Consider the following 25,230-nt stretch of genomic DNA (forward strand, 5'->3'; position numbering starts at 1 on the left):
TATATTAATCTTTCTCCTCGAATAGCAGATCTGTCACGATAAGAGCTAGTGGAAATGAGAACCATGACTTCATGCAGAGCAGGTACTCAATATTTTTGCTACTCAATCGACCCCGGTGTTTTCTCATAATGAGACCAGCTTTTGAAAACCACTTTTCTGGATGGACAAATTGTCAAGTAAGTACGAGTCAAAGCTCAAATAAATTGAGTTTTCCGAGGAAAACTCAATTTATTAATCTCACGGAATTGAAAAATAAAATTGTTGAGGTGTCCCGAGTCGAGGATTTGGTTCTGATTGGACGTACACAGGTCTTTCAAGATCTCTCCAGAGCTAGATGGACCTGGTAAGTCCTAATCTGTTCTGCGACGTACTTTTCCAGAGACCTTTCGAATCCTCAGTTCTTTTCGGTCCTGAGAAGTCCTCCTCGATGCTACCGAGAACGCGTGCGATTTTACGAGCGGGTGAAGGGGAAGGCATGTATGCGGAGGGTTGAAATTTGTAGCCAACGAGGAGACAGGGTTGCAGAATATATTTTAGCCACCCTCATCTCCCCGTTTGCAGGCGGTGTTTAAATAAAAAATAGTGAACGTTGATTCTGTATTTATTGACCCCCTGATGCCAATGAAACCCTCGGAGGTGACAGAAAAGGGGAAAAAAAATTTTTCATTTTCACGTGGGTCAAGGGTGAAAGTCGATTTTCGCCAAAATTGAATTTTTTCGCCAAGTGAAAGTTGATTCTGTATTTTCTAACAATTCTGATGCCAATGAAACCCCCGAAGGCGCGACAAAAGTCGAAATAAAATTTTTTTTTTCACCCCGAGCCAAAGAGTCAGATTTTCTGTTTTTCCAGAGGGAAAGTCGACTTTCGCCAAAATCGAATTTTTTAGCTGGGTGAGCGTTGATTCCAACTATTTGAGCGACGGGCTATTCAGAACTCTCAAAAGTATGTGAAAAAAGTGAAAACTGAAAAAGTTTTTTTTTTCAAATTTTCAAAGGGTCAGATTTTCGGTTTTTCCCGGGGAAGGTCGACTTTCGCCAAAATCGAATTTTTTAGCCGGGTGAACGTTGATTCCAACTATTTAAGCGACGGGCTATTCAGAACTCTCAAAAGTATGTGGAAAAAATGAAAACTGAAAAAAAAAATTTTTTCACCGGGGGCCACAGGGTCAGATTTTCGGTTTTTACTTGGAACAATGGTCAGATTTGTTAACACTTTCATTTTTTATTTGGATAATACATGCAAGCGTGGGGACAAGAGTGGCTAGATTAGATTCTGCAACCTTCTCCCCTTGTTGGGTAAAAATGTCAAGCCTCCACATACATGCACCTCCCCCCACCCTCTCCTGAAATGTCGTTTTTCGAGATTAAAAAAAAAACAATAATTGCATTTTTTATTTCAATAACGCATGATTAAACAGGGATATGAACGCAGATTTAATATAGGTCCATAGAATTACGGGGACCGGCAAGGATTTGGAAAGTCTGAATACAAGTCCTGCTTACACCTAACAAGTGCTGAAATGGGACACAACCAGAGGTAGAAAGGTCTCGGGAGCACTTGGGAAGAGGCTTCCCAAGACCTATCCAGTTCTTAACGGAAAGACCTAAGTAGAACTTGTCAGGTCCAATTATTCGACTCGGGGTACAAGAGAGCGCAAGGAGAAAAGGTTTTTTTTCTCTTGCCAATTGGAGCAAGACAAGTCCAGAAATACGTAATTCTTGTCGTGTCTTGTCTTGCGGCATTACTAATTTCGATACAGGAAATAAATCTGCATGCATCGAGATTAATTAAGTGAAACCTCCAGATAAATACCGACATGTTTTCGCTAATAGTCACCAAATAAAAGCAAATCGACTGATGGTGATGTCAAAGTAAAGTGTGGCACCATATTGCGGAAGATGAAGAAACGAAAACAGCACGAAAAAAAAAATTTTAAAGGCAGAACTAAAACAGAATCAGCCTGACGATCTGTGAGCGATAACAACTTCCTGCCGGATGTGCCACTCACACAGTTTTCAAAACTGCCTTTTTTCCTCTTCTTCCACCCTCCACTTTTCCTCTCTTTCAATTCGGTACATTTTTTTTTCACATTTTTATTAACACGACTGTGCTTTTTACCCTTCCGCTTTCTCCAACCGTGCGGAATTGCGATCACACGGTGTTGGTATCACCTACACGTGGATGGAAAAAAAAATCACATGGCAAGAGCGAACCGCTGTCTCAAATGTCACGGGGTAATCCAAGACGAAATGAAACGAAAAAGTTGAATCGAATTGAAAAATAAAGGAGGAAGTGAGTGAGATGGATGTAATAAAATTGAAATTCACATTCCGTATGTTTGGTGAGAAGAGAGGAAGTCCCGTTTGTGCACAAATGGCGAAGCGAATACGATATAATCCAGAGAGCAAGGGGTGAGAAGGTGGAATGACAGTGATACGATGTGCAGAGGAATGAGAGAGAGAATGACGATTGAGTGTGTTGGGATGATGTCACTTCCTAGAAAGCCAAATGCCAATGTTGCATCCAATCGTATCGTATACCATTCTCGTTAAACTCACGGCTCTCGGTATATGTGTCCGATTATTTATGCATACGCATCATGAATAATTATTGGCGGACTGGTCGGTGAATAACGTTGTTCAACTATGTCGAATACGTTGTTAACCATCATCGTTATTTAAACATGACTACTCTCAAGAACACGTCTCATCATATCTTAATCGAGTGACTATGATATAACGATTAGATGTAAAAGGGCGCGCGCTACGCGCGTGCGTAAAATGTAGGAGACTCGAGTTAAGGTATATCGCAAGACAATCGGACCCAAAAGTTAAGCCTGATGAATTTCTGGAAAAAATTCTAAATGACTTAATTTATTGCATTCTCATGTTCTCAGTTCTTGAGTTTTTGTACTCTAGTTGGAATCAAATAAGAAATTATTTGTTAATTTTTTGAATCAAGTAAGGAATGCGTTCACGAAATTGCCACTTTGCTTCCGAATGGAAGCCTTGACCGATTTTTCGATTTTCTAATTTTGATTGCAAATGGTCTAGAACGTTATGAAACGTGAAGAAATGATGCTTTTAGGGTCATGCCTGTATGCATGTATGTGACAACTTGGGTTTTTGGTGATTAATTTTTAGAAAATTCAACATAAATGCGGTGAAACTTGTAGATAAAAATCTGAAATTTTGACTCATTATAGGCGCGATTGTCCAGTAGTTCCTGAGATATAAGAACTTGACTGAATTTCGTTTTTCCTCATTACCTCAAAAACTACTGCACCGCACGGACAGAAATATTCAATAGAAATTACGTATCTTTTCCGTAATTCCGAAGCGAAATGTGATTGTAGGAAATTTTACGGAACTGTCACGGAATTTTTCCAGAACGGTCCGTAATTTTTATCTGAATCTCCTGTGAAAAATTACGATACCGTCACTTAAATTTTCTGAGTCGATTCCGTAATCGGTGAGCGAATTGTGAGTAATTTTTTACTGAACTTTTCTCTCCGTGCGATTTCATTTTTTTTTTTCAAAATACTCGTCGCGATGGCCCTATGTAAGTTAATCAGAATATATAGACTCTTAACACACAGTTTGGAGATACTGCCGTTGTTCCGTTTTTCATGAAAAATCTTGTACGCATGATAACTTCAGAAAAAATGGGGATATCAAGTTGAAATTTGGTATGATTATAGCTCTTACAATACTGAAGGTTAGTATTTTGGATAGGCGCAATCGGTCGAGCAGTTTCGGAGATATTCAACCTTTTAATGAAAAAGATTTATACAAAAGGTTAATCTTTTTTTTAAAGGGTAATCTTTTTCATTAAAAGGTTGAATATTTTCCTGTAGACACCCGCTAGCATGTGGTTACTGTTGTATGCCTGTCACAAGGATAGGGAATTGCTATGGATCCATTCGGAAGCTTACTATCAATGGAATTGGTAGAAATAAAAAAAGGAAAGAGACTAATAACGCAAAAAGTAATGGTCACATAGCTTCTGTCGAATAGGCTCGAACCCCTACTTGTTACACTCCATCATAGTTCAAAGGATTGCATCATGAGTTGACTTAGGATTGAATTCCACTTCAATCGATCTTGTTTGATTTTCATTATCATTGTTTTAATTGTTAAGATCAAGACGTTTCACGGAATGAAAAGGGAGAAATATTGCCATTTAAATTAGTCGTCGAAAGTAACAATAAATAAAATAAAGATATTTTTATCGAAAAACAAATACATAAGATTCTCTCATACTTATATTTTTTTTCATATAAAAAATGATAAAATATAGACATAATTTAGAAAATATTTTCTGATTATAAGATATTCAAATTTAGGATGGAATCCCGAGTCGAGGATTTGGTTCTGATTGGACGTACACAGGTCTTTCAAGATCTCCCCAGACCTAGATGGACCTGGTAAGTCCTAATCAGTTCTGCGACGTACTTTTCCAGAGACCTTCCGAACCCTCAGTTCTTTTCGGTCCTGAGAAGTCCTCCTCGATGCTACCGAGAAAGCGTGATTTTACGAGCGGGTGAAGGGGAAGACATGTATGCGGAGGGTTGAAATTTGTAGCCAACGAGGAGACAGGGTTGCAGAATATATTTTAGCCACCCTCATCTCCCCGTTTGCAGGCGGTGTTTAAATAAAAAATAGTGAACGTTGATTCTGTATTTATTGACCCCCTGATGCCAATGAAACCCTCGGAGGTGACAGAAATGGGGAAAAAAAATTTTTCATTTTCACGTGGGTCAAGGGTGAAAGTCGATTTTCGCCAAAATTGAATTTTTTCGCCAAGTGAAAGTTGATTCTGTATTTTCTAACAATTCTGATGCCAATGAAACCCCCGAAGGCGCGACAAAAGTCGAAATAAAATTTTTTTTTTCACCCCGAGCCAAAGAGTCAGATTTTCTGTTTTTCCAGAGGGAAAGTCGACTTTCGCCAAAATCGAATTTTTTAGCTGGGTGAGCGTTGATTCCAACTATTTGAGCGACGGGCTATTCAGAACTCTCAAAAGTATGTGAAAAAAGTGAAAACTGAAAAAGTTTTTTTTTTCAAATTTTCAAAGGGTCAGATTTTCGGTTTTTCCCGGGGAAGGTCGACTTTCGCCAAAATCGAATTTTTTAGCCGGGTGAACGTTGATTCCAACTATTTAAGCGCCAGGCTAGTCAGAACTGTCAAAACTATGTGGAAAAAGTGAAAACTGAGAAACAGTTTTTCTTGGCCACAGCCAAAGGGTCAGATTTTCGGTTTTTACTTGGAACAATGGTTAGATTTGTTAACACTTTCATTTTTTATTTGGATAATGCATGCAAGCGTAGGGACAGTGGCTAGAATAGATTCTGCAACCTTCTGCAGAAATGCTTCTCCCCTTGTTGGGTAAAAATGTCAAGCCTCCACATACATGCATCTCCCCTCCACCCTCTCGTGAAATGTCGATTTTCGAGATTAAAAAAAAAAGCAATAATTGCATTTGTTATTTCAATAACGCATGAGTAAACAGGGATATGAACGCAGATTTAATATAGGCCCATAGAATTACGGGGACCGGCAAGGATTTGGAAAGTCTGAATACAAGTCCTGCTTACACCTAACAAGTGCTGAAATGGGACATAACCAGAGGCTTCCCAAGACCTATCCAGTTCTGAACGGAAAGATCTAAGTAGAACTTGTCAGGTCCAATTATTCGACTCGGGAAGTAATCCTAAGTCAAGCATGACGAAATAGATTACTGACAAAAATCGTTATATTCTTTTTTTTTACAGACGAGGATTCAATCCATTCCACAGATTCATAAGAATATTGTATGTTGTCAACAAGCTATAATAATAATAAACAAAAAATAAATTTGCTATATGCTATTGTATGTTGTATACAAGCGATGATCACTCAATTCTCATTGAATTTTTATTGAGTTAAGGTGTCATTATTATGATAAGTCCGTGGCATTTCTTTTAGAGACATGCGACGCATGTTCCCTTTGGGATTGAGAATCTGTTTGCGATGAAAATGAGACGAATTGATATGCATTTGAAATGTGGTCATCGATTCAGGTTTTGTTATGAAAGTCAATGATACTGCGTAGCGAGGTGATACCTTGATAAAGGTCATAAAAAAATTATGGAGTCAAGTGGGAGGGAGGGTCGGGAGTGTTGCCATTAGATATATGTGAAGAGTCCTTGGACTGAGAGAAAGACAATGTGTTTTATCATTCCTCTAAATTTGCTGGAGATCTCAACTATCATTTGGTTGTTAATTTTCAAATAAACATGATTTCATAATGAATACCAGTTATCTCTTCTTGAGATACATTTGATTGGAAGAATTCGAACTTCTCTAGAATTGAAGTTCCTTTTATTTGTCGCAATAATGGGAATATTTGATTTAATTCTAGCCAAATGTTTGCCAACTCCAGAAATTCGTTGATTTACTCAAAAATCAAAATTATTCTCATGACTAAATACGTTGTTATATCAATCAACACGTTCATACGTTGTTCCAAGTAAATTATAATTGAAGTGAGCATTTCGTATGTCGAATCAGGATGAATATTGTCACGCGGAAAAAGCTTTGAGATTGTAGTAAGATGTCGTTGAGTTGAAAGAAGTTTATATTTTTTTACTAAAAAAAATCGCACTAGTTTAGAATAACAGAATCACAGATTACGGCAATTCTACACAAACTTGGATATCACAAGTTTCGTTCAATGTGATGGATGGAAAGCTCAATTTGAAAATCGGCTTCATTCGAGCAAACAACATTCAATTCATTGCTCAATGTAATCATTTCCTAGGTTCGAATTTTTGATGAATTCACGAAAGTAGAAAATTTCGCGACTGGAGATTATATTAGGTTTAAAAAAATAAAACGGTTCCATTTTTGTGGTGAATACATGTGACTTAACGTCAAGGACTGTCTTATTTGATTCAAGTAAATGTATCTCAACAAGAAATAATTGATATTCACCGTAAAATCTTATTTATCTGAAATTGGTTCAAGTATATAATACTTGCTTCAAGAACGAAACATCTCAATAAAAATAATTTTTTCTATCAGTGTTAGTTAAGTCTGGCTGGAAGAGGTCAGACGAGTTCAAAAATGAAATGACCATCATCTGAGGAATACCTAAATAACTGAGTAGATTCGGCAAAACCAGCCCACAGAAAGTTTTTGCATGGGAATTTTTATGGTCTTCAAAAATAATTCCTCTCTCTTCTGAGAACATTGGGAATAGGGACTTAAAAAAGGCTTCAAATAGGGAGTCAAAAGATCCAGCCAAACAAAGGCTTTTTATGGCCTGGAATCAAATAAAATTCTATCTGAACGAAAAAAATTGAAAACAAAAAAACTAACATTTAACCGACTATAAAAAATCCAAAGGTAAAGAAAGAATCTTTTCTTCATTTCATTCATTTGATTTCATTTTTATTTCATAAAGATCCAACAGCACAGGCCAATTACAGGATTAAATAATGCATACTCAAAATAAAGACAGGACACTGAGAAAAAAAAAGTCTAATATCTGAAACATATTTTCTTGAGAGAAGTCAATTATTTGCAATGGCTTAAATCTCAGAATGTGTGCACTTCACGGAACTCGAATAAATTTTCATTCGTCACTATCGTTCCGTGTTACGTCATGAATATTTTACATATTGCGATATTGGAAGTGCATAATGAAAAAATCATGAAAACAATAAAGACTAGAAGATTGACGATTCTTCTACGCGATTTAAGTAAGTTTAAATAATTTGCGACAAAATCATACTTGACTTTTCTCGGGTCATGTGAGTTGAGATGCCTGAAAGAATTAAGCAATTGAAGAAAATTTACTTGTCTCAAGAAAATATGTTTCCGATATTAGAAAATTTTTTTCTCAGTGTAATGAAAAATTAACTATTTGTAAAAAAAAAACTCCATAAGTCCCACCTTTTCTTGGCGAATATCTTCATTTCAAGTTAAAATTTTTTACTTCAAGGTAAAAAATTTCAACGTCGAGGTAATCTTTGGCTTAATATTAGATTTAATATTAATATCCTTTTCCGGAATAATTGCTCATGTTTATGTTACCTCTCCAGGACTCTCTATTGAGCTCATAACCTCCACAACACAATTCTCAGTAATGAAATCAAATAATCCCACAGAGCCATTCGCAAAATAACGTACATGTCGTTTCAGAGCTCATCCTCTTTGACCACTGCACTTTAAAATTTTCCGAATAATTTTTCCCCCAAAAAACCAAAGAAACTCGTTAAAAATATTTTTGAGGTTAAGCTCCATTTACCAGGCAAAGCTAACGAGCGTATCCGTAACTCCACCAACTGGCTCCTTGCCTTGTACGATGAGGTGATGCATCCGAAATGTGGTATAACTATCCAACATTCCCGAGTTCCATGGCAATCGTACTGATGCTCCGTACAGTCTATTTCAGTTGGCTGAGTAAATATAAACTTGGTACACCAACGTTGGAAATTATAATTACCACGTTGGGTGCAGTATCATAAATTTGTATCAGTCCCAGATGACTCATCATCAGTTTAACCATTAATTGATACCATTACTGCTACTATTTGTGAATTAGAACTCATCCGATGAATTTCGAAAATAATACGTCAGTTCAACAACTACTGGCCATTAATCTTTCTTGATAATTTTAACGTATCCATTAACATTAGTTCTAACAAAACTCCGTTGAAAGTGTCACATCAATATCCCTAAGTGGCATACATGTTTCGAAAATGTTTCATATGCATCACCCAGTAAGAACCCATATCCCCAGCTATATACCGACCGAGTTGACAGTTATATATTCAAACTGTGCAAAGTTGGCTTGTGTGTTCCAGGAAGTTGTCGTGAAACGTTAGTTTTCAGTATGTGACTCAAGAAAATCTGTCTTACCCCACCATAACTCACCATCAACATCACAATAAGGTGAACAGTGGAATCTACTTTTTGTTACTCATCATGAGAACACATCGAAGAACATCATCGGAGAACTGAACAGATACTGTACATGCAACATCTCAATAAAAGGAAACAAATAACATTAATGAGTGGGTGGGCTGATTCTCAGCCTACGCATTGTCTCGAAGGCTTGACCAAACAACTTTGAATATATTATCAGTTTTCAACTGTTGAAAAAAGACGAAAAAAAGGAGAGTTTGACACAGAGAGAGGAAAGATTAGTCTCTCAGACTTTCATTGATGATGTAAATTGAAAACTTGTTGGGTGTTGTATACATGACTAATAAGTAAATACTGACCATCCAATTTCATAATTCATTGCATCGTGAATTTTCCAGATGACTAATGAGCGGATTTTATGATGATTCGGCCGCTATTAATGTGAACGGACAGACTACCTGCGAGAAAGGAACTTGTTGTTAAAGATATCCAAGTAGTTCGGGGAATTTTTGCTGGGGGAAATCCTCTTCAGAGGTTATAGAATAGATCAAGATTTTTTTAAAGACCACTATTAACCTGAGTTCCGAACTCTTTTTTGGAGAAAAGGATTCTTGAAAAAATGAAATTTAACACATTGCGTTCATAAGAACTGTATACTCCCACCTTTAATCCAATTGTTCATAGTCTTAAAGCGCTTTCTCGTACACATAACCGCATATGACTTTGTTCGTTATAATCGCTAGTTTTTTTGCAACATTAAAAAATAAGTTTTCGTGAGAAGACCCGGTAAACCGCGATTCTAACCTCGCTTCGCTCGGTTTGATCGCGGTTTACGGGCCTTCTGACGAAAAATTGCATTCATCACACGGTCCAAAAGTATTTTCTGACGAATGTGATTATAGGCCTCGCCTTCGGCTCGGCCTACAAAGCCACATTCGTCAGAAAATACTTTGTGGACCTTGTGATGAAAATAACTATTTCGGACAGATGATTGCAAACAACAATGACATTGCAAATTAAATTGCTAGAGAAGCCATAAATGAAATTTAATGAGAGCTTTACAATGAAGAATCGAAGCAAAATATTATAAAGTATCTCACTGAGCAATCAAGGTACAAAGGAAAACAATATTTTTCGAACTATTGTATTTATATTAAAACTTTGTATTAGTATAAGGGGGAGTATACAACTCTTATGCGCGCAATGTGTTAAATTTTAGTTTTTCAAAAATCGTTTTCTCGAAAAAATGTTGCGAAACTAAAGTTGATATTGCGCCTAAAAAATACTTTGGTCTGTTCGATAAGTTTTGAAGAGGATTTCCCTCAGAAAAAATTCCCTGAACTACTTGGAAATCCTTCAGGGTTAAATTCCTCCATTAAGGATCTTTAGCCAAAACCCACATTATTCACCACAATTTAAATATTGTATCATATACCAGGTTCATATTTGAACCACACGTTAGTAATAATCTTAATCCTTCCATCGGGGCATCCTAGTGAGAAATTAATTTATGAAAATCACTTCTTGTGACATTACGCTTAAGGAAGAAACATGACCGCGTGAACTTTGATACTCAAGATATTGAAAAAAACCGCAAATCATTTACTTTAGACTATGGAGAATCTATCGCCGGCGAGAACAAGGAGGGAACCGGGCCATATAGGGGTGATATCTCTCATTGATTTTCGAATTCCTCTAAAAAAAATTTGACCGCCATTACGAGTTGAGCAACGCGACAACACCACACAACAGCTGATCGAGGTGGGTAAAGTCGGTGACGATAATTCAGTGCTGAAAGCATATGGACCCGTATAACATACACAATCATTCATCTCACTTTTACAAGCTCACTACTAGCTGAAGCGTGCGATGTTGCCCGGTCAAAATTCGACTGTTACCACCACAGTCACAAGTCCTCCATTATTTATGAACATTCTCTTTAATTATTATTTTCCAGACTGGAGAAGTACGCCATAACACATCTACTTTGATGAGAAAAATAATTTGCAACATGAATGATCTATTTAGTCAACAAACATATTTTTCTTTTCAACTGAGTTGTACACTTGATAGGTTAAACATCCTTAAAAATTTGAAATTCAATTATCAAAATTACTCAATTTTCTGATCATCGTAACCACAGCCATCAAATTTGTAACCAAAGCGGCTAGAAAAACATAGTGTAACTTGTTTTACTTTGTCAATTTCTCGCTTCACCAACGAACAAAGAGAAGTTATGTACTGAGTGGTTTCTTACCCTCGGTGAGATCCTTGAAAATCACAGCGGATCGCCTCTGGACTTGATTTTTTGCAAACACAGAAGAGGTTAGACCTGAGGATGAGAATTTTACCCCCATTGGCTATTGCGCGCACTTGAGTCGAGTCATTACGTCATTACGAAGTTACACGCTCGAATGGCCGACGTGTACAAATTATAGGGACGTAACGCAAGAGGGACCTGCCATGCCTCTGCTAACCGCAGAACACTGTGCCAGACTGATGCATCCCATATGATGCATACATAACCGAGTTGCCGTGTATACATTGAAACAATCTTCAAGTACATACTGTCCTGGAAAGTGGCGAGGGTATTGAGGGTTCATGACACCCTGTCACGCTCGTTTCATCAATAGACGTTTGTACTAGATAAAGAGAAATCCTGGAAGATGAACAAGAATTAGGGACCAATTTTGCATTGAAGATTAATTAAGGTGTTTCATCTGAATTGAAAATAATAAGGAAAAATTGAAAAATTCAGGGAAGAAGTGTCGAAGTACGCTGCATTACTGGAAATTTTTTTAAAATTTTCCCATATCTTGCAGTCGAGAAAAAAATGATGAATTTTCAATGTATCGCACTCTAAATTCGAAGATTTTTTCTGACGCCTCTAAAAATCATGAGAGGCACGAAAAGAAATGTTCAGTAAAAATTACGGAACTCACAATTCGCTCACCGATTACGGAATCGACTCATAAAATTTAAGTGACGGTAGAGTAATTTTTCACAGGAAAAGCAGATAAAAATTACGGAACGCTCTGGAAAAATTCGGTGACAGTTGCGTAAAACTTCCTACAACCACATTTCGCTCCGGAATTACGGAAAAGATTTGACCTGGATATATTGAAAAATAACGTCCCGAATCGTCGATTTCTGCGGTTTTTCGCTCATTCCACCATGAGATGTGGTAATGACGCTCTCGAAAAAAAACAACTCCAAAAAATTCACGTTGAACAGCAAATGAACAGATTGCTCCGTGCTCCACAGTAATTTTTCTTGTATTTGTTTCTCCGTGTATCGCTCAGTATTCAACACAGTTGACTTGCATTCGACAATAATTCAATAGCGAAGCGATAAAACGGTTCAAGTCGATTTTGACCACTGGCCAGGTCTCATTTGATATTTCGAAATCTATGGGAGATAGCAAAATTTTTGTCAAAACCTTGTTTGAAACGCAACTAACATTCCAGAACATTCTGGTCGACTAGCTCGGCCTACTTCGAAAATCTCCGGGACCCTTCGGGTCATCAGTCATAAGTGACCGAAACACGCGCGAATCAGTTTAGGCTTAGCCTCTCACCGTATAAGTCTATCTAGAGCAAATCACCTGTAGAAGTCGTATAGTATCAGTACAGTTCCGATCAGTACATCAACTCAGTTCATTTATTCATTTTTATAAATTCAGTCTAGAGTCAATCAACGCAGTTAAATAATTATCAATATAAATTCAGTAAAACAATTAACAACTTTCTAGAGACATTCAACCGTGTATAAAGTGTACATATTTTCAGACTTTGGTGGCTGTTGACCACCAATAAATTGTGACTTTAGAAAACTCAGTAATTTTTCTTTCACGGCTCATCCTACTTTAACTATCCTCTAACACCTCCCACAATCCACCCAATTTACAGATCCTCTCCTCAAACAAACCTTTTTTTGTAGCGCAAATTGAGGGCTACAAAAAAGGTTATTACAAATATTTTGTTATCTATCTCAGATTCAGAGATATACCTCGAAAAGTCAGCTGAGGGCTAAGTCGACTTAAACCTTTTACCGCTTAGCTACTAAATTATCAGATATAAAAATCCTTCGGTGTAAAGTAACCGGTTTAAATGAATAATATCAAATTTTCACTCAGAAAACATGGAGGGAAAATATTTCCTCAGCTGTAGAAAAAATTTTTTGGCATTTCTTTTCTCCAAAATCAACATCTAAAATAATTGCGTAAAACCAGAAGAATTATATTCACCACATCACGTTTTGTCGGTGTTTATTACCGTACGATACTTCCTTCACCTGACGAATAAAAATGAATCACCCTTAAATCATATGCAGACCCCCGTTTTTCTCATTACAAACTCGAACAACCCTAGCATAATAAACCAAACCTGTCTAAAAATAAATTCAATAAAAATTCATTAAACGAGACAACTCCTGATGGTGCGAAGATGCTGAATCACGCGTTAAATTTTACGAGGTACAAACCACACAAATTGCTTTGTGGTTAAAACTTTTATGACCCCACGCTTTAAGAAACCCTGCACAAAGGAAGCGAAGAATTTTCGTTAATACACCGGAGAACAAAGGAGCAACCCTCAGGCTAGAATAACGACTAGGGTAGTACAATCCCCTAAAATTTAATTATTCCCTTCTACTAATAAAATTTTCTCCGTAATCATAAAAGGAAGTTTGTTGGAACATTGACAAAATGTCTCCATGACATTCTCCCGATAGTATTGAATGGTAACTTGGAAACTGATTCAATTCAGTCGATGAATCGATATTCATGGATTAATCCCTCCAATTGGCAATTTCATAGTCGACAATTTTGGACGAATGGTTAAATGCAAGTGAGTGAGATAAAATGATGGTGGCTCCCGTCGTGTTTGGCAAATTGCCCTGGACACACATTCGGCTAGATCCCTACCCTCCCTCTCAAACTAACAGCCACTTTTCGATTGATCGAAAAACTCATCTCCTCTCTTTTTCTCGTTTCTCGTTGTTGAACCATTTCTCTAACAAAGTTTAGCGCTAGACTGCCGTGGGCGTTTGTAGCCACGGGAAAATTCAATTACACAGACAAACAGAGTCATTATTTTGTTTGTGAAGCAAGATAACGAGTAATGTATTCTAGCAAATTGAGCAATGTATTTTGTATTCTTTATTTTCCTTTTTTTCATTCTGTTTTTGAAGGTGAGGCAGCACGTGACACTGGACAACGAAAATGCATACATTAGAGTGTTGTATGGCACGTGGAAACCAATGGAGAGGGCAGGCGACCTCCGACACCTTTTCTGTAGAGAAAATGGAGAAGCTCGAGTAGGTGCGTATAATGGTTCATAGCCCTTTCCACTTTTTTTTCCTCTCTCACATCTGTACGGTAACACCCACGTGAATGTACGTGTATGCCACAAGTGCATGTGTGTCTCAACAATCATTTTGTGTGAGCTCACCTCCCAGACGTAACTCAACGGTTTCTAATTTCAATAAGTTGGTGCTTTCGGAGTAAGTCTTGATGTTTGCTTACGAAATAGGTAGATTTTTCGTGGGTATTTATAGCTTTCTGTGGGTTTTTAACGGTTTTCATTTGTTTCAGTGGGAAGATGGGAAATATTGTTTGAGGAGCCTTTTCATTTTTTAAAGTGGGTTCTTCTCTTTTTCGGGGACCGTTCTTTATTTTTTATTCCTTATGAAAGTGAAATCTACTTTTGGATTTCTTCACGTTTTCCTGACAAAAAAGTCGATGCTGAGGATTTTCGTCTCAATTTTTGTCTGAAAAGATGATGATTAAACAAAAATTAACAAATTTTTTTTTTAATATTAATAATTCAGCAATATTTATTCCGTCTTGTAATAATTATTTGTGATATTATATTTTATTGATTATTGTAGATAAATAAATTTGGCTCTGAAGACGAGTACTTTTCGCACTCGAAATATTGGCTGATATAGTTGTGGATTAATTGTGTTAGTTAGTGCTTGACATTACCGCAGAGTGGCTCATGGAAGGAGTTTTCTTTGATAATTAATCTTTGAGAGACTTATAATTTTTTTTAAATTGCAAATTTTTGTCCTTTTTTTTCAAAATTGGCCCCAATATCTCTGTGGCGTTTCAAGCTATCAAATCGCTCTTTGGCACACTCAACGAACATGAAAAATCCTTCAAAATGAGGCGTCATATATAACATCTTTAGTTTATCGGGGTTTATACGAGAAAACTTTTTTTTTCAATCGTTAATTACTCAAAAATCTCATTTTTTCATAATGTGAAATTTTCATCAAAAATTGTCAATAAAATGTCAACAATTGTGTCGCCAATGAGAGTTTGTCTTTCGCCGTAGTTCGGCGGTTATTAATTTTTTTATTTGAGACAAGTATCGAAAATGGCCGAAAATCGCTATTTTTCATGCAATTATCGCCCAAATAAGTTAATATTCTATTAAATATTAGCAAATAGTGGAGGTTAGACTGATTACAGCATTTTTTGAGTGAAGAATTATCATTTCTCTTATTATACAATGGAAATACATTTTTCAAAGAGCTTTCATTTATCGGTAATCGGGAATCCAATTGAATTGATTCATTGTTAATTATGCAATTAAATATTCACTCATTCGAGAGAACTTTTTTTGGACGAAAGCCATCCATTTCCAAAAAATCACAACTCTCTTAATTATCACTATTTTTCAATTTATCTTTTTTCAAAATTTTCTTCTAATCGCCATCTTTTCTGAAAGAAATTGAGATAAAAATTCCCAGCATCGACTTTTTTGACCTGCTGATTTGGCGCGGATCCGCACTTATGCTTCATGAGAACAGAAACTTCTTCTGTTTATTTTCTTCTCGCACAGTTTGCGTTCCTCACCTCAACTCCCTGAGGGGAAAATTTTCTTTTTTTAACCGTTTTTTTTTTCACCTTTCGTCTGCCTGATAATACGCCTCCCAAGCACTTACTCGCGAACCTTATCAACATTGCGCATCTGCCACTGGTTGCGTCAGCGTGACACTTCGCTGATTCATACATTCTAAAACTTAACGGGGAAACGTAAGAGAGATATAATGTTTCATAAATACACTCAACAATCGTAGACAGGTGAAAGGTGTGAAAGGTCTTCTGATATTACAGACTCAAAACTTCCCATTAATTTCATTCATTCGCTAATGCCGAAGATGTCCGCATAATTCAACTCCTTATTGATGCACATAGGCCTCTACAATTTAGAACTAGCGGTGCGTTATGACTCAGCGTGTATGTCGACTCGACGAGAATGTTTTCTGCCCTACCTATTTAGCCTATAAATACACGCGGTACACAACAATGCGGCATTAATTTACATCATTAATTCCCGCCAAATTACCATAACCTCAAAAAAATGATGGTTCATGTTGCGGGATATGTAAAGTATAGATGTATTTTTTCTTGATTTCATTCATTTTTTCCGTTATTTACTCAATGCTACTATTTCATCTATTCTAATAAACAAGTTTTTGAAATCTACACGGAGGGAATTAAATAGTAAACATTACCATGGCCATAAGAGAGATTACTATGGTAACACTATGTAATACTATGACTACTTCTCTCCTACTCCTCTCCTCTCCTCTACTACTTTCTCTCGAATGAGTCATAGTAATCTCTCTTATGGCCATGGTAATGTTTAGTATTTAATAACATAGTAACATAGTAAAAAAATTTTCAAACGTCCCTACATTTTAATCTTTACTATGACCCATGGTAATACTTACTATGCTTGCTATGTTCCATGGCAATGGCTACTATGTTACATAGGAATACCTACCATGTCCATAGAAATGGTTGCCACGTGAACGGAAAATGGTCCTATGAACATAGGAAGTATGTCTAAATGAACCAGTTGAAATTTGCGATTGCCTTTTGATGCGTTTATAAAGTCAAGACGCTTAAGGTTTGAACTCTTTAAAAAAAATTAAACGAATTAAACTCTTTATTTGAAATTTTCTTATTTAATTCTACAATATTTTTGTTCGAAATTTATATATTTATTTAAATAATAAAGCTTTAATTATATGGAATAAAGAGTGCATTCAATGGAAGTAGATAATCAATTAAAAATAAATAAACAATTTATTTGATTCAAACAGGGAATTCAAATCAATAAATTCTTTTACTTCGCCATGAAAACAATGATTTTATTTCTAACTAATAAAGTCTTTACTTGTGTGAAGAAAGCATTTGTTTATATTTACAAAGCTATTCATTTGATGTGAATAACAATCCAACAGTAAATTAAATTTAGGCTTTAGTGGGCTTTATTAGAAGCTCTCTAAATAAATCCATTATATCATTCAAAAACATAATTTTTATTTTCGATGGTTCTTACAACAAGAAAATTCTCTTTCTTGAATTGATGATATTTCTGCTGTGTTTAACATTGATCTGCTTCATTCCTTGATGGTATTTATTTATTTGGAATGATTTCATTATGTGATATAGGACATTTTACGTAACATAGAGTTCTCTATGTTACGGAAAATGAAACTATGCTCTCTGTGTGACTATGTAACATAGTAACCCTTACTATGTAACATAGTAATTATTGCTATGCCCATAGTACCTACTACCATTGAGGAGCTTACTATGCCCCATAGTAACCATTACGATGTCCCATAGTAGCCATTACCATGTTCATAGTAATACTTACAAAACTTGGGTAACGTTTACTACATGCGGATTCCGACATGGTAATCTTCACTATTTTATTTTCTCTGTGTAGAAAAAAAATTGAGACTTCAGAAAGTCTTATTATTAACGAGCACTATTTGTTGAATCTTAAAAACTGCACTGTTGAAAAAATTTGACTGAATTTTCCGGGGTCTTTTTTCCTGAAAAAAGACCCAATTTTTTAGCGGCAGAAAGACAGAAATGTCACAACTGACGTGAATTTTCAAGTGAATATCAATATTCACTGCCAAGTTCCCTTGAATTTTCAGGGATTTCCTTTAAAATTCTCGGAATTGCAGAAGTTTTTAAGAAATTCCCTGAAAATTCAGAGGAATCTGTAATTCGAAGAGATAGTTGTCTGAATTTTCCTGATTTTCCGTAATTAATTTCATTAATTTTCTCGAAATAATTAAACTGAAATGTACAGTTCCCACGGATTTTTCCATGAAATCATGAATTTTCATTGACAAAAATTTTTGTAATTTCAGTGGAAAATTTTTAATAGTGAGATCAAAATTTTCTAGAATCAATGAATGAATCAATCATATTTTCATGAATTTTTGGATTGTATTCGGAAATATTTGTCCAAAATCTGCTCTGTTTTCTTTTTAATTCTCATAAAAATTAAATCCTTTAAAAACAATAAAATACAATCAAATACCCCGCGATTAAAACAATCCTATTTGTTTATCCTCCAACGAAAAAATAACCCAGAATTTACTTAATTTATGACGATCACTCAACAGTTTTTTCTCGAGAAATTCACGTTAGAACCTATAATTTCTAGAATATAGAAAATTTCTTCTTGAAGTTAGTAATTTTCTTCCTCTGCGCATACGTAGGCGTAAATTGTAGCTGTATTAAACTATTAGGCGCTACCATATCCTCACGTATCATCTTACTATTTAATACAGCGATCCCATTTCATTGACCACCAGCCAGCAAAAGCCTCGCAGTCTGTTCGAACATTGTCAAGTTATTTCTGGTATCACATCACAGTCAAAACCCGGGGCCCAACTCTGCCATCACGAGGTGCTTGCTTGTCATTACTCCACCTCACTCACGTGTGTATGTAGGCCAAAGCTGCGGGCTCCATACATATAATTCACACGTACAAACATCAACACAACATCCACACGACCGTATATATGCGGGGGCTCTTTCTTTATCGGCACAGTGGGGGGAAGGCTTTTAAACTGGCAACAAACATGCGAAAATAAATCTCTCACCATAACGAGTTATTTATTGCCTCAACCATTATGATTATTAAATATTTGTTTTCCTTTTTTTTTAATTTTATTTTCCTCCTCCATCAGGGTGAAAAGATTTGTTATCAGCGGTATTGTGCAGTGAGTACAAAAGAAGCCGGTGTTATATGACTGAGAATGAAAGGGTTGAAGTGGAGTGACCAAGAATAAAGAGAGACAAAAGATGAAAATGAAAAAAAAAAGTATAAGAGGTGAAAAAAAGAACGACAGTCGTTGAGCCGGAGACGCCTCTGACACCTGAAATCCGAGAAGAGCCACTCTGGCATTATTAATATAAGACGCTGAAACGACTGGTGGAGATCCATTTACGATGGAAACACGAGCTTTAAAAATCAGCCACGATGAATTATTATGTACTTTTTATCATCGTCTCAGTCACAATCGTGAGGTCGATCTTCTCGTGAAGGAGACAAGGATCAGATGGTGAACACTGGGTCAATTTGCTTCCGAGTCGGTGACCTCCAGATATTTTTGGAAAGTCTCAATGGTCCATTGACTCTGGAATGTCCATAAATTCCTAATGTAACAGGAAAAACCGTCAGGTAAATAGCAATCTTGTGGATTCCCTCACATTGCGGTATTGAAGGCAATGAGGAAGTTGACAGGCTGGCGGGAGATGCGACAGGTGACCTGTCAGAGGAATATCATGTAGTGATGCCATGAGAGAATTTACGAGACATCACGAGACAATAATTTGGAGGGATAGTCTCGGTCTCAGTGAACGCAGAAATTTTTAGTCTCATCTCAGTCTCGAAATACCAGTATCGACTTCTCTCGTGAGGACTCCGAGTCAATTTATCTTACCTCAGTGTTCAGTTTTTCGTGTTTTTTATATGTAGAAAATCGTGACGAGACAAAGCGAGACAAAAACCGAGATTTTACATTAAAAAAAAAATACGAAAGGCTTGAGAGCGAGATGAGATAAATTGACTCGGATTCATCACAAGAGGAGTCGATATGGCGTATTTCGAGACTGAGACGAGACCAAAGATTTCCATGTTCATTGCGACCGGGACCATCTCTCCAAAGTATTGTCTCGTGATGTCTCGTAAAGTCTCTCACGGCATCACTAATATCACGTACCATACACTGGTTGTAGGAATTATTTAAAAACAAAAGAATATAATAGCACTACGAGTAAATGATGATACCGCGAGAAACTTCACAAGACATCAGGAGACAATACTTTCGAGAGGTTGTCTCGGTCTTATTGAATACAGAAATTTTTGGTCTCGTCTCAGTCTCAAAATGCGCAGTGTCGACTCCTCTCGTGATGACTCCGAGTCAATTTATCTGATCTCGGTTTCCAGTTTTTCGCATTTTTTGCATATTCAACCGCAATATGGCACGGAAGAGGAGATTTATGAACATCTAGGTTGGTATATATACCACCCTCTTAGGGAATAATGATGTTTTTAACACTTAAACCTTTGACGCTCATTAAAACAGACTATTGGCAAGTCTTCTTCTACTATCCATCGTGATTTTTTGAAATAATAAATGTTTGATTGCTCGTAGAATTCACTAAATTATGGAAAACCTTAGATGGAAAAACAAACAGAGTCAGCGGCATTACCCGCATTCAGGAATACTCTGTGGTATTACCTGAATGCGGGTAACGTCGCTCAGTATTCCGTATAGCTGACTTGCATTCGACAAGTGACACATAGAAAAATTCTTCGGTGCAAAATCACTGGATTTGATGGAGAATATCGAATTTTCACGCAGAAAACCTGAAAACTCGCTATCTAGTAGAAAACCTTACATCCTTGTCCAAGAGTTTTACACCGTGAGGACCTAAAAATGTTCGAAGATAACCTCTTCAATTAAAAATTGTGAAAAGTATCAAATTATTGTGGTAAATACTTTCTGACATTCGATCCTCGATATTGAGAGAAAAATCGTGAAAAATGTCTGTGCTTGTGGAAATAAGTGCACCCAAAGAAAAATGAACTTTTCACCAGTACCGACCGGTACTTGGAGCAAGTTCACTTGTGAAAAGTTAAAAATACTTGTCCCAAGTACTTTTTGTATCCTTCAGTGAAGTACCACTTCTGCCGATCAAGTAGAAATAGTACTGGGAGGAAGTAGCTTCACGACCTTCTAATAATACTTTTAGTAGTTTTCACAAGTACCAAAAGTACTGGTGAAAAGTAATTTTTTAACTTCCCTCAAGTACATGGAGAAAAATTTTTGGTAAAAATTACCCTTCTGGAAGGATAAACGTGTATTATTGAAATTTTTCGTCTGATTTATATCCGGAAGTTTGACAAAAATTGATGTTAAATAATAAAATTTAGCATATGTAAAATGAATTTTACCCTTCCGTATGGTAATTTTCGCCGAAGGAACCAAAAATTGTATATACATTTGTCAAGCTGTATATAGACAAAGACAAAAAATATCTATGTGAATGATAAAAATTATAGTTATCCTGGTAATTATTATAAAATTCATAGAATAATTTTTATTCACCCAATTCTATTAAATTATACCCATCGTGCGCATCAAAAACTAACCAGATGCGCGCGACACTTTTTACCCTTCCAAACAATAAATTCTCCCAGTAGAATGTCTCGTGGTAAAAACACTATGAGTTTTGTCGGTAACACTCGAGTGTTTTGGAGTATTAACCTCTGCGTGGAAGAAATCTGTGGGTAAGGTTAGTATTTTTTACCATTCTGGAACAGTAATTTTTATCCAGATATTTGTAAAAACTACCAAGATATGTAATAATTTTTATCCGCGCGTACTGGCAATTTTTACTCAGATAAGAACAAATATTATCCGGAAATGTTCATTAAAATTTATCCACACCAAGGAGACTGAGATATCCTTATATTTATTGCTCCAAAAATATACTGCTACAGTACCCTTCCATCCGGGTAATTTTTACCTAGATTTCACGATATTTTTTACCAAAAATTTCTCTCCGTGTACTTTTATGACTTAATTTTGGTACTTACAATTGATTACTTTATTGAAAAAAGTGAGTATTATCGACGAATAAAATAAGCTTTCTTGTGCATTTTTGTAAATGGAAGTATGGAGGAGAAGATATTCTGTAGGAAAGAATCAGCTGATTGTGATTTTTATAGGTGCTTTTCAAACCGAATTGACTTCCAATTTTAAGAATCGTCATTCACTTTCTTGGAATCGAAATGGACGTTGATCTGACCGTAATTTACGATCTCAAAAGCGTATTTTACCTTCAGATTTTTCTGAGTGTTCACTTGTGCTCCAACATTTTTCTTCATTTGTAATCTTGAATGAATTCCTGAAAAAAATTATGAGTACTGGATTTGGGTACTATTACTACTTATATTGAGCTTTGATGGTACTTTTGAAAAGAACCAGCCAGGGACTCAGTACCTACGTAAGAAAAAACGAACGGGCCAAGCTTGGCCCAAGCCCGGTGGTCGGCCTGCCGAACTTCGGGGCCCGTTCCTTAACCGGAACCGCGCCGGACTTGGTTGAAACCTGGAATGATAACATCGGGCCAGGTCTGGGCTCCAATCTCGGCCCAGCATTGGTTGCCTGTCGTTGGCCAGGCTCAATTAAACATTACTTAATTACATGAATATGATAATATGGGTCATTGAAAGACAAGTCATTTAATATTACTCCTCAGCATTCGTAATAGGTTCAACGAGGAAAAAAAATCAATACCGGCATGCGACTGGCGCCNCCCACGTACGAAAAAACGAATGGGCCGAGCTTGGCCCAAGCCCGGTGGCCGGCCTGCCGAACTTCGGGACCCGTTCCTCAACCGGGACCGCGCCGGACTTGGTTGAAACCTGGAATGATAACATCGGGCCAGGTCTGGGCTCCAATCTCGGCCCAGCATTGGTTGCCTGTCGTTGGCCAGGCTCAATTAAACATTACTTAATTACATGAATATGATAATATGGGTCATTGAAAGACAAGTCATTTAATATTACTCCTCAGCATTCGTAATAGGTTCAACGAGGAAAAAAAATCAATACCGGCATGCGACTGGCGCCGCGCTGGCTGCCAAACTATTCATGGCAATTATCAATAATAACAAAAACAAAATAATTAACATTTTTTAGGATGATTTTTAGTATTGATTGTGCCCTACCTACCAAACCCTAACGCAATCATCGCTGAAAAACCGATTTTGTTAACTTAAAATATTACCCCCTAACGTGGGCTCGAACCCACGACCTCACGACTACTAATCCGACGCCCTAACCACTAGTCTACCGCGCAATTCGTAAAACCTCTACTTCAAATCTTCCATATTAATTCCATCTCGGTTTTTTTCGACTTGAATGTTTTATCATTCAGTTGATAGAAATATTAAGTGATTCAACTACAGTTTAATCGGTAAATTAATTCAATAATGAATAATAATAATTATTATTATTAATTACAATAATAATTGTAACAATTAGGATTACTGTTGAATGACGATTCTTCTTCTTTTCGTAATAATTAGCGAGTAACATGTGACTTCAACACCTACAATGTCACCATTTTTTTACGATTACACCCTTAACATTTTACCAAGTTTTTTTCAAATTTCCACCACAACCCTCAGAATGTCAGTCTTATGATTTTTTCGCCCCTTTCCATTATTGCGATTTGACCCTTACAATTTTACTCTTCAGATTTTACCCTTATGATTCCACCCCTATGATTCCATTCTCATCATCTCACCCTTACGACTTAACCCTTACAGTTACACCAATGGCTGGAGCCCAATGACCAAGCTCCGGGCCACCGCTGGCTGAGGCTCCCAGACTTAGCAAGCCCAGGCTTGTGCCAGGCTTGGCCCGTTTCTACAACACTGGCATTTCGTACGTGGGATTTCCCCAGAAACCCCTTGGCACTGAGTAAAAGTAGGTTGTCTACCGATCAGAAGTAATTTTTTTTTAGTACTGGATTTGAGTACTATTACTACTTATATCGAGTTCTATTGGTACTTTCGAAAAGAACCAGCCAGGTACTTAGTACAAGTACTTTTTTCTACTTGTTCCGAAAAACAAAAGTACTTCTGACAAGTACTGAGGTACTTCTCACCAGTACACAGGTACTTGAGGCATGATACTTGCATCAAGTTCCCCAGAAATCCCTTGGCACTGGGTAAAAGTACTTTTCCTACTAATCAGAAATAATTTTTTTTAATACTGGATTTGAGTACTATTGCTACTTATTATATGAAGTTTTGTTGGTACTTTTGAAAAGAACCAGCCAGGTACTCAGTACAAGTACTTTTTTCTACTTTTCCCGAGTAACAAAAGTACTAATGACAAGTACCAAGGTACTTCGCACTATTACTCAGGTACTTGACACATGGTACTTGCATCCAGCTCTTTTGTGACTTCGAGGAAGTACAAAATTTGCCTTCTTCCCAGAAACCCCTTGGTACTGGGTAAAAATACTTTTTCTACTGATCAGAAGTAATTTTTTTAAAGTAAAAGTGAGCGGGATTACCCGCTGGGAGATATACAGGCACCACTTCCTCCATGCGTAAAAACGGTTGTTACAATTCGTTTGAAAATTATCGAAGGAGAAAATTTTGATCGCGTAGGTGAATTAATTGTATTGCCTCTCAAGTAGGACACGATTATTTGTTATCTGTTACGATAACTAGCTCTATCTCATACAATAGGCTGGGAGTGGGACATGACGACAGGAGCGCCGTGGCGTTACGATAAAGAATGGCCGGCCCACCCGCCGTTGGACCTGAGAGGTTAGGCTTAAGAGAAAATAATGTCGAGTCAGCCATTTTGCTCCTTCATGTACAATTATTCTCCGTGATTGTTGGGGGTGATTTTTTCGGGATTAGAGTCTTGACCCTGTACAACTATGCCAGTTTTCATTGGGTTTTGTTGAGATAATGATCATCGTGAGAGGTCACCACGGGGGCCTGTTACAATCGCCTTGAATTATCTTTTTGGTCTCTGTCACGTTGTCTTCGCTGGCCTGATGGATAACAAAGGGACCGTGGGTAAGGCCACTCCATTTTAGTCTGAAGATTACAGTTGCAATAAAAAAAAAGATTACAGCTGCGATTTTGATGAGAATCGGTTCAAATACTTGACTCTTCTATCGGTAGAGAAGCTTTGTTCCCATCTATGTCGCCTCTCGAGATAGAGTTATAAGTTGCCGGTTGTTTTATCGTTATTGATCCGTCATCTGCAGCTGATTTAGTTTAATTGTCACAGAAGAGTTTTTCATTTCAGAAAAATCGGATGATTCCGCTCCGGCTCCTCGAGGTAAGCACTTATGGGGGTATATTTTTTTAAAAATAAGAATTTCAGGAAAAATGGGTAAAGCCGAGGTGGAAACCCAACCCATAACTCGCAGACGATTGATCTGATA

General features: G+C 36.8%; 1 protein-coding gene across 5 annotated transcripts in view; it reads right to left on the minus strand.

Annotated features, from left to right (window-relative positions):
* Nucleotides 1–25,230, minus strand: part of LOC107036696 — a 233,959-nt gene that overhangs the window by 157,430 nt on the left and 51,299 nt on the right. Inside the window, exon 1 of one of the 5 annotated variants that reach the window (XM_015254823.1) lies at nucleotides 11,171–11,218. The exons of the other annotated variants lie outside the window; for them this stretch is intronic. The gene's annotated coding sequence lies outside the window, so the exon portion shown is untranslated. Of the gene's footprint in view, nucleotides 1–11,170; nucleotides 11,219–25,230 lie in introns of those variants that run through there. 5 annotated transcript variants of the gene reach the window in all.

This window comes from Diachasma alloeum, unplaced genomic scaffold (genome assembly GCF_001412515.2).
Source record: "Diachasma alloeum isolate Michigan unplaced genomic scaffold, Dall2.0 Dall_scaffold_00210, whole genome shotgun sequence".
NCBI lineage: Eukaryota > Metazoa > Arthropoda > Insecta > Hymenoptera > Braconidae > Diachasma > Diachasma alloeum.